At 47.8% G+C, this 11,504-nt stretch overlaps 1 long non-coding RNA gene across 1 annotated transcript; it reads left to right on the plus strand.

Moving 5' to 3' along the window:
* The first annotated feature begins 296 nt into the window (after positions 1–296).
* Positions 297–7,412, plus strand: LOC133339407 (uncharacterized). The gene is made up of 3 exons (XR_009754728.1): positions 297–310; positions 5,564–5,746; positions 7,319–7,412. It is a non-coding gene; the product is annotated as an uncharacterized LOC133339407 (long non-coding RNA).
* The last annotated feature ends 4,092 nt before the right edge of the window (positions 7,413–11,504 follow it).

The raw sequence follows: 11,504 nt of genomic DNA on the forward strand, positions 1-11,504 counted from the left end.
TGACGGCTTGCATTCGACTGCAGGTGCCAAACGCACGAGACGGTCTACAGAGCTATCATTCGGGATCAGGAGCCCTACCAGTACGGCGCCGTGGATCTCATCGACCTGCCCGTGACCTCACCGACACTGGCGGCACGGGGGAATAAAGGAACGGAGGCGCCGGGCACGCAGGAGAGAGGGGAGACGGCAGAGGAGGGAGCGCGGACGGGCACGGACCCTGGGGACTCCTCCCTGGGCCCGAGGGGATGGCTGGGGTCGCCGTGGCTGAGAAGCCGACGGTCAAAGCAACGACGGACGCGGCAGAGTACAGGTGAGCTCTGATCGCCTCGATTCTGTCAGTCCACGAGGTTTCACTAAGTAGTGTTAGCTGCTGATGTTGTTCAAGCATTTTAATTTGGTGGTGTGACCTCAAATGACAGCCCAATGAAGTGGATTATCACGTGGAATATATAGCAGCAGCCAAATACTTTAAACGCGTGATGTTCATTATAATGTGAATGGAAAAACTGTAGGACCAGAGAAACTTCACGCAACCACAGGGAAAGAGACGCGCAAACTCCAAATATTCAGCAGGCATCAGGATTGGGATCGAACCCATGACCTCCTGTATACCAGCAAGTTAGTAAACATCTCGTCCACCGTAGTTTAGGAGCTGCCCTACAGCCACAGAGACGCGGATATTTACCGCGTGCTGTACTGCCTCATGCAGCCAGACCTGTGGTGGACATTTTTATTATAAAGCTACAACTGTGCCAGTTTTAGTTTCAAAATGTTTTTCACGATATCCTGACCATTTGTGAAAATCCAGATTTTAAACCCCGGTTTAATATTTTCCGGGCCAAATCCTGGATTCACGATGCCTGAGTGGTGGGCGTGGGCTATCTGAGTAGTGGGCGGTGACTACCTGAGTAGTGGGTGGGGCTACCCGAGTAGTGGGTTGGGGCTTCCCGAGTAGTGGGCGTCACACCTGAGTAGTGGGCGGGACTACCTGAGTAGTGGGCGGGGCTAACTGAGTTGTGTGGAAGGCTATTTCAGAATATGAATATAATACTGTTTTTTGGGGGTTTGATAATTTGTCACGTAAACAGAATTTTCCAATTCGTTACTAGTACAGCACACCGGCGTGTTGGAGAACCAAGTCACAACATTTACAATCTGAGTATGGACGTTCGTCAGGATTACAACTAGCTTCATCAGGCGACAGCCAGATTATTGGCAGCGGGCAGACTTCCTGACCACCTCCGATTAACGCTTTTTGCTATGTACGGTGCGAACACTATACACTACACTATACACTACAGACACTACAGACATTACACGATACACTACATGACTACACACGACACAGTACACTATGCGACTGTATACTACACTACCATACCCTACACCACTATACTAAATTGAAAACTCGTTTTTTATAACTGCTTTTTGTGTGTTAGTTTGTTGTTCTTCCCCCGCAACCTCTGATTAGCATGGTTGGCTATGCACAGTGCGAAAGAAGTTCAACATACACATCTAGTGGGTACAAATGGAAGGAGGGCTTCTCTGGAGGCAACACGTTTTTTATTTAATAACGATACAGCTTAACACGAAGGGGTTACAGCCCCTTTCACCCGATATCCTAAGGAGGTATGTCCTCCTCACTAGCGTGCCCTACACACTGGGAGAGCTGTCCGCTAAGGGTCCTCTGGCTAGCGGGACCTAGGGAGGCTAACCTGACCCAGCCAAGGTCCTCGGGTCCTATCCACAGGGCTGCTCCGACCCAACCCAGCCAAGGTCCTCGGGTCTGGCCCCCGGCTCCAGGTCTTCCAGGTGGCTTCTTGAGTCTTCGAGTGGATGACAACTATCGGGCCCGTTCAGGGACCCAGCTTTTATACACATTCCCAGCTCATTTCCGCCCCTAGTCACACCTTCCTTCTGGAATCTTCCCGAGGGACCTGGCGTGTGACGTCATCCACCAGCCCCTTCTTGGGGTCTGGGGTCCGCACCATGATCCCCAGGGATTACCTTGGCCCAACGGCCCGACTTCATCGACCTCGCCGGCTCAGCCTCTATTCTGCCCCCTGTGACACGGGGCCGGTACTACCGGCTATGAGTAGTGGCCGATCGCGCTCAACAATGTCACTACACACATTGCACCGTCAGAACCTGAGTATAAAACATACAAATATGCCAGTTACAAGCGGATTTAACCAAAGACAGCCCTATAAGCAGCATTTGTGGACTTCCAGAAGCCTGGAAATTGTTTGCAATTACATCCACCTGTTCACGCTATGAACAGCAAACGATAATGATACAATAGGGGGTCCAGAGAGTGACGCCTGAATTTTAATCGAGCTCCCGGCATGGGTTACTCAGCAGAGCCAGTGAAATAGGATGTCTATTTTGTGTTTGTTATCGGGTTGTAACTAAGGGTGAATTCGACTTAAAAAAATCTAAATACCGAGATCCGCGTGAGCGGTACCTGTCACCTCCAAGCCAGCTACACAGCTGGATGCGTCGCTAGGAGACCTTCCTTGTTGGTTTTTCTCGCTCAGCGCCACGGTGGCTCGGATATCGTTAATACCTCGCCTGGTATACAATCGAGGGTAGATCCCCGACCCCCCCTGCCCCGTACTGTGACCGAAGCTGTGTACTCGGCTAATGTTGAGTCCTCACATCTGACACAGTTGACATCTACCCTTTGCTTGTGGTGTTAAGAGTGGCAAACACCAATTAGGTACCTTTGCAAGGCATATATTATCCGAGCATGTTTGAGGTTTCTACAAATACGTGCGGCTAATTCAGACTTGATTCCTTGCCAAATGTTATCTATTTGGTGTTTGGATATCTTAACATGATATCTCAATACCATATACTGCGGCAATCCACCTCACAACCATCTCTCTCTACAACCCACGATAGGAGATGTTATCTACCTCGCCTGGTATAGAGAGGTTCGTGGGTCGATCCATACCCTGACGGTGCCTGCTGTATATTGGAGTTTTGTGCATCTCTCGCCCGTGGTCGCTGGATTGTTCCGGATCCTCGATTTCTCCTTCCACATTTATAATTAACATGCGTTTTAGATTATTTGGCTGCTATAAATGTCCACACAGACTAAGCGTCCCTTCGTCGAGCTATAATTTGTGATAGCAGGTCTCTTCTGAAAAAGAGCTACATCACTGAGTGGCCTTACCTGTAAAAAAATATGTCTATTTTAGAGTTTTTATAGTATAAAAAAGTCATCACAATTTCCACTTGGAACGCCACGCTTGGTGGTGTAGTGTCGTGGTAGAATCACTCAGTCGGACACGCTGTTCAAGTTACCTGCTTACACTTTATTACTCTACTCTGCACAGTTGTAGGCACTCATATCTCTGTCTATATGGTCACTTGTTAACCAACTTCCCCTATCTACTTTACACCTCGCTGACCTGCCTGCCGCAGCTTTCTCTCAGCGCTCTGCACTCACACTCCGCACACAGACCGCAGCTCACACAGGGCTTGCACACAGTAGCGCTCACACAGAGGCTTCGCTCAACACAGCTGTAGACAGCTGCTCTCCCTCTGCACCGCTGCCTCGCCTACATTCCCTCAGACCCACCTCACTCGTCCGATCAGTGCTGGGGGGATCAACCATCACCCGCCCAGCGACTCGCGAGGGTTAGAGGTCCATCCCTGGCTTGAGCGGCAGCGGTGAGATGTCTTCACCTTGGTCGCAGGAACCCAAACTCTCGCTCCGTCGCTTCGCTCTCACGCACCCCTTTTATCTTCCTCCCAATTATCCAGCTCCTCCCTCGTGTCTCTTTAGGGCCAGACAGGCTGGCGACACCCCCAGGTGCCAGCGTACATTTCCGGGCCGACCCCGTCTGCAACAGATTCTCCTTTTAATGAGGTGGAGGTTTGCTCGTGCAACCTTACGTTGCACACGCGCACCTGCCTGCCCCTCAGTTCCCTCGGCCAGCAGTGCGCACCGTGCATTTTACCACACTACATGAGTATAAACTGCAGCAAACAGCAACATCTGCCCATTTCTTGATATTTTGAACGTCAAAGCCAGCGGCAATTGAGCTACTATCTTGATTTGAAGCTTTAGTGACTGCAGGAATCCATACTCTTTGTTTGTTTCGATAACGTCACGTAGGTATAAAATAAAATAAATCACGACGTTTCGGGCGCACACAAGCATCCCACCTGATGACGGACCGCTGTGTTCGCCCGCAACGTCGTGCTTCATTTTATTTTATACCTACGTGACTTTACCGAAAAAACCAAAGAGTTATTGAGCTTCTCTTTGAGGTTAATCTAAATAATCTAAATAAAGATTCTTTCTCTGATAATTTGGCGACTTCCTGCTGAGTGGGTTTTTTTGCACACGGTACTCATCGCAGGCATGGACACCAAATGGCAAGCACAAACAGCACCATCGCATATTCTAGAATCGGAGTGGCGTAACACGTGAGTTGAAATATTCAGTTTGTTCACGACAGATTGGGGAGGGAATTCCCAAATGAAAAGTTCAAGAGAAGAAGCAGCTAGAGGAGTGTTGTGATCTGCAGCGTGGTGATTTGGCTGAGTGGGTGGATGAGTGGTGTAGATTAGGTGAGTGGGTGGGTGGAGTCGGTGATAGGTGCGTGGGTGGGTGAGTGAGTTGTTGGGTGAGTAGGGTGGGTGGGTGAGTTGGTGAGTGTGTGGGTGAGTGAGTTTGGGGTGAGTGGGTGGGTTGTTAGGTGAGTGGGTAGGTGAGTGTGTGAGTTGGTAAGTGGGTGGGTGTGTGTCTGAGCGGGTGTAGGGGTTAGCGCACCTGCGCTATGAATCCGGCGGCCCGAGTTTGATTCCCGCTCACGGCCAAAAACCAGTGACGATTATTTGAACCGGTTTCTGGACCTCCCCTAGGTCGACTCAGCCTCAAAATGAGTACCTAGTGCATGTGTAAACATCGCCACTAGGGAGACAAAGGCGGTACGGGCGTGGTGCTGGCCACCCATCTCTCAGTGCCATGCCGGCCTTCATAGGTGCTCGCTACCAGCACTTGCCCCAGCAGGTCTGTTTAAGGCTTTACTGGAGACCGTTTGTCTTGTGTGTCTGAGGATGTGAGTGTGTTACTGGATGGGTGAAGGCGTGAATGAGTGCTCGTAACAGCACTTTGCCCAAAGTCTGTTAACCTTATACGGTAGACAGTTGTCTTTGCAGGTGAGTGAGTATCTGAGTGAGCAATGAGTGATTGTGTGTGTGTTTTTTGTGTAAGTACTTTGGTTGTAACCTGCAGTGTTGGTGGTGACTGAACAAAATATTAAACACAGTTAGTATTTTGGGACAAAGAGTCCCCATCACGGGAGGAGGAATCGATGAGTGGCATTCAAGAGATCAGTAACCGCGTTATTACCAAGACGAAGAGTAACAGGGAGGCTACTGTCTGCTCGCGAGCGAGCGACCGGGTTTAGTGCGATTCGGGGTTCTCAATCACTCTGACCGCTTTCAAATGTGGGCTGGGGGCTGTTGAGATACGGAGGTACTGCCTGCCAAAGGTCAACCACGCGGAAATGTGACCGCTTGAATGTTGATCTCCTAACTGCGACAGACAAGGACACCTCGACGAAGCAAGGACAGCCAAGGACGGCTGCAGGCAAGGGAGGCAGAGGCCGTGGAAAGAATCGGGGCAAGAAGAGACGAGGACGCAAGAGGAAGGGAAACCCCAACTCGGCGCCGAGTGGGAAGGCAGCTTTGCCAACGATGCAGCAACCTGCGATCTTGGACCTCCGAGGTCTGTATACCCAGATAGGGAGCGGCTGAGAGAGGACACAATCGCGTTTGTCTCACCCGACGGTGGAGATTTAGGGCTGTTTATTAAAAAACCGGTAGCGAAGCAACAACGTTGTGTTCGCTGCGTTGAGGCAGTGATGCACGATCAATAAAAAGATAAAACAAAACCAAGGCAATTCCTGCTCATGCGCTAGTGTGATCCTGTCCGTCTAAACACACGCTTCACGTTTGTGGAAAGGTTTTAAGGAGAGGTACGTTTCAGGCTTGATTAAATGTAGACGTAAAGGGCGTTGATTCGATCCTGACCCTGACGCCTGTATATTTGGAGTTTGCATGTATCTCTCCCTGTGGTTGTGTAGATTTTTTTCCTGGTCTTCCGGGGGTTTCCCCTCCACATTTAGAAGCATGCGTTTAGCGTATTTGGCTGATGTAAATTTCCAATGATAAACCACTTCGTTAAGCTATCATTTGTGGCCAGGTCGCATCTGAAAAGGACCTACGTGGGCCGTAGCTGGTAAAATAAAATATATAGTTGAGTTTAGAGTTTAACTTGGTTTGTGAATGCCTCAATCGGCTGTTTGTTTTTAACGTCCTGACTGCCCGTTTGTGTTAAAGGCTTCTGATTGGTGTAGGGAGGCCTAAAAAATATTGGTTTATGGTCAGAGAATTAAAATTGATTGGAGGAGAAATTCCCAACGTAAAGGCTGGGAAACGATGATTGACTGCCGGGGTAATGGTTTGCCAACCGTTAGATAAGAAGGACGAGGAGATTGGCTGAGGGAAATTGGGCGAGCGAATCTTCGAGAAAGGGGGCTGGAGGAAATATAAAAAGGAGATGGCTCAAGGGGAAGGGATGGTTGGAGAGAAGACGAAGTTCAGGCCTAAAGAAAAAGTGTTCGTGTCTCCAATAAAGGCTCTTAGTAAAGCAAGAATGCATGTCGGTCGTTGTTACATATTTATAATTAAAAGTGCAATTAATTTTGCTTTACTTTGCTTCATTCACAAATTTGTACCATGCGAATTGTTAAATTGGTTAAACAACGTCGTGCACTTACGATTGTGTGTGTGAATATGAGAATACATGCCCTGCCTTGTAGGGGAGAAAGTGGAGGGGCTGCCTCCACTGTGTGAATGTATTTTCTCTCCATAATAGTTTTTTTTAGGTTAGAGCATGTAAATATAAATGTGTCCATTAAACCTGCCACCATCACCTGACAGTCAATTAGGAAAGTTCTCACGTAACAAACATGCCAAATTCTTTACTAGTTCAGCACTCACCGATTGTGTAAACCCACAACATTTACAGTCGGCATCATCAGGCGACAGCCAGAGTTGTCTCGCATTTTAAAATGTATTACTCTGCAATACACAACCGGTATGCTGTACTAGTAACGAATTGGCATGTTTTGTTTACGTGAGAAACCCTTACTAATTGGCTTTGTCCACGGTTGGCGGGTTTAACGACACATTTATGTTTACACAATCTAACCCAAAAAACCTCTTATAGATGATATTGGCCGCGAAAGCCTCCTACGTTTTAAACCGTTTCTTCTCTCCCTTCTCGTTCATACAGAAAGCAGACTTATGGATACGTCTACAAATGCACCGAGAGCGGACACTGGCTCAGCCCCGGGCTCTCGCCCCATTGCAAACCCTCAGACTTTTCTTGGCTAGAAGGCGTCAACATTTTGCTGATTTTGCTCAAACATCTGGGTACCCATCCACGGGCGCAGGAACATTGCCAGCTGTAATCCCCCCGAAGAGAGCAATTCGGGAAATGGTAAAATGAGCCTTGGCTATTCCCTGCCCCCTTCAACCTTAAACAGCCTCCAACGACCACCTCCAACCCCAATAACAACCAAACGTCTGTCGTGGTCTCCCAATTGCACTTGCCAGCTGGCCGTCAGCAGGTCGCCAAGTGCCCGTATGGGCTCTCGCTAATGGCGCGACTGCTAGCCCGCGGAAAACCCAAGGAGGCCACCAGCACGCCCACACATAAATGGCGGCGGCATCGCTGGAGTTTTGGTTTTTCAAAACGGTGGTGTCGATCACATCAGCAGCCGATGACGACGACGATGGTGCCAGGGCAACAGATCCCATTCTTCACAAAAGCATCAGCAGTGGCGGGTGGCAGATGGGCGATCGTTTTAACCATGCTGGCAAGGACGCGTTGAAGGCCACTGCCTTTGCAGGCACTGGTTTGAGAGCAATGATTTGCACCAACGTCGTCTGCTCTCCAGCCTTTGGGGTAGAATAACGGTGCAACCCGCTCGTGAACGGTGACAATGTCGCCCACCGGTGGCACAGTTCTTCTCAAGGCAAAGCGCAAAAAGGGCAGAAAGAGAAAAGCAAAAGGCGACATTGCTCGCGACACAGTCGCTCGATAATTCACCAGCAGAGAAGCCCTCTCGTTTTTCTAGGCTTTTGGCTTACTTAGCGACTGGCGGTATAACTACCAGTCATAGTTAGAATAGAATGCAGGGTCTGCCTGTGGACTTATAAGTAAGAATATTAGAGGTCTATCTTTTGTCTGTTTGTTTATAGACTCTTTGCACATATAACCATGGGCTGGAGCATTTAGAAAGAAATGGGTGAATAGGACAGGCAGAGGGCATGTAACCCATTTTAGGCCCTGAATCAGTTGGTTAATCGTCTCCAAGTAGCCACATCTTTATTTCATAGGGAAATCACAACAAACTTGTCGTTTGGTCATATTTTTTCTCATGGAAATTGATATACTGTGCTTTAATCACATTCCGAATTGGTGGCTCGATGACAGATCTGGGTAAAAATATGACCTCATTTCCCAACTCTGTCCTGAAATCACAAGGAAAGCTATACCAGAAGAATTCACGTTGGGTTCATAGTCAACTTAGAGCAATCTGTTTGGTTCCAGGCTCACCACAACACCACCTCAGTTTGATCCCAACTTAACGCTGATAAATGTCATCTTGTACATTTTCAGTCGCAAGATAAGCCGTCAGTGTACTTATGGCTCAGGTGTTGCCTGGTTTAACCGATAAGTACAGCTGAGTATGGTCAAGCATAGCAATGAAAATTTTCCTTACTGGATGTGAACAACATCGCCCAAGAGTAGCAGCATCTACAATGTAACTTAACACAACTCTATGCACCATTGTATGGCAACAATCTTTTGTCCTTACTCTATTTTAACAGATTGCGTATTTTTATACTTTTAGGGATATAATTTCTGTCCTCCAGTGTTGAGCCTGAAATAAGTGGTGTGAAGATGTCATCAATGTGCAGCTACAAAGCAGCAGGAAGTGGTAGGGAGTAATACCTGGAGTTGAACGGATTGCCATAAATATTCATGTTATTAGATTATCATAAATTATGTTCGCTAAATGTCCGACAAAATCATTGTTAATAGTGTGTGGATCACTCTTCATTGGTCATGTCGGGTGGAGCGAGGTGTACGACACACATCTTACACGCGATCCGATCTTATTGGTCGCAAAAACCGATACGTTAGAATGGTCAACAACATTGAAAACGACCCTTGGCTCTTGAGAATGAATGGCCAATAGTTTTGAAGGCTACTCCCGTAACAAAAAGCTAAGCCCATACCATAAGGAATCTGCACATCATTCACTACTCTAGTGAACAACAAATACATGGGCAGCCAATACGCCTTCTTCCCATTATTTGTCCCCATGTATTTTTTTTCCACATCGCATCAGCCACACGGACGTCTGAAAATGAATATTGTCAGCAGCATTGGGTACAATACAAGCACATCTCTGTAACGATGTGCTCCCGGAAGCGTACCGTGGTGTTTGAACATCTTATGAGGACGACAGAGCTTGGATAATTGTTGGCAACTGCTTACCACGTGGCAGCGTCCCTGCTTCTCTGTAGTTCCTTATTCTTGAATCGTTTTCTGTCTCCGAGAGTAAATAGATAATTTGCGGCGCGGTATGAGTTGAAGTTGTTGCTATTATCAACGCAAAGGCAAAGAATCAGATGTTTAACATGTGTAATAAAGGTCGTTGAGACAACTTCTGAATTTCAGTATTCTTTATTAAGTTCTGTCACAGCTCTCCCTATACTCGTTCCTCTTGCTCTATGGCTCCTTCATGCTGTTGGCAGACAGCGTGAGAGGGAGAGAGAGGGAGAAGGAGAGCCTGCTTCTGGCCCGCCAAGTGGCAGGCTCAGGACCACGGCACCAGCGTGGCTTCGCCTTCATTCCTCCCAGCTCTGACCACGTGCTGTCCGTCTCCACCCCTTTTAATCCCTGGCCCACGTGGTGCCTCGCAGCCAATCCTCGGTCACCTCCCTGGAACCTTCCAGAGCCCATCCAGCCCCCAGGGCCACGCCCCTAACTCGCCTCCCCATTGATTGCGGCTGAAGCCAGCAGAGCCAATCATCCTCTTCCATGGAACCTTTACATTACATCAGGGCCGCGCCCCTGGCTCGACTCCCCATTGGTTGTGGGCTGAGGCCGGCAGAGTCAATCATTATCATCCAGGTGTAACCAATTAATCATCCAGGTGTAACCCATTTATCATCCAGGTGTAACCTCACATTACACATGTATGCTTAAAATAGTCGCAAATAAAATGTCAGACCTAACTTTGGTTGTGAAGATTTTTCGTGAACTTTGCAGGTGAGCAGACACCATAACCATTGGCGCCGTTCAATGCTTGTGCACCTCGACAATTGAAGTTGGTGGAGGGTTTTTCACAACACTGATTGAAATCTATTGGGGACCTTTTTTGCCAGTATCCAAAATGATGAAAAACAAGAATCGGTTTTAATCGTTCTGACGATAACGCTATAAGTGTTTTGATGCGTGCATTGTCTTAATACTCTTCGCCATTTCGCATTCTCTGGTCTAACACTGGTGCAGAGACAAGTTCATAAAGAAGTCTGTCTCTGGTGTAGGCCAATCAGTATCAAAGGCAATGCATGTAACATTATTATCAGAGCATGTTTGTTTTCATGTTCATACAAGTACTGTGTGTGGTTAATGCAGACTTGATGCCTTGCAAAGGTTATCTCTTTGGTGCTGAAACATCTTAGCACAACTTTTTATTGTCAGAAAGGGTAAAGCATATTCTTATTTTTCATCAACAGATTGTGTGAGCTCATTAACGTGGCCTAACCCAGGAACCAAACACGAATCGTACAGTTACTTCTCATAGCGGTGTTCGCCGGGGAATTTGCTCATGCCAGAATAATGGTGCATTTGATTTGTAGTATCTGTTTTCTTAGTCTTTGATACCGGGGGAGTTCTGTAAGATCTGGTGGTTTCAAAGTAAAATGTTCGACTTTCTTTGATGCTTTTGAAGTGGAGAAGCACGTGCAGGGCGCAGCAGCAGGCCACGTCTTTGATTGGATAACCAAGCATGAGGCTTACTTCGATTATCGACGATTGCAACTCACTCTCGACGAGGAATCTGGCAAAAAGCATTAGCAAGCTGCAGCACGTACAAAATTAATTGGCCTGGTATCGTGACCGGGTACTGCAAGATCCGACCATGTCCGTCTGGTGCTCTACACACCGTACGTAGCCAACCGTGCTAATCGGAGGTATGCGGGGAGAACAACAAACTAAACACAAACATATTTCTAAAGGAATGTGTTAGTCAATCTAGATGATTTAAAAGTGCATAGCTCAAGTGGCTTCCTAAGCTCGGAAGGAACAGCGTTCCAGACGGTTGCAGAAGCGCATTTGAAAGCGCGCGATGCGGTGACCATCTTTGTTCGATGGTGAGCCAAAGCGGTTGCTGAGGATG

The sequence above is a fragment of the Lethenteron reissneri genome, unplaced genomic scaffold, assembly GCF_015708825.2.
Source record: "Lethenteron reissneri isolate LAM-NWPU_2019-01 unplaced genomic scaffold, ASM1570882v1 scaffold_1863, whole genome shotgun sequence".
Lineage (NCBI taxonomy): Eukaryota > Metazoa > Chordata > Hyperoartia > Petromyzontiformes > Petromyzontidae > Lethenteron > Lethenteron reissneri.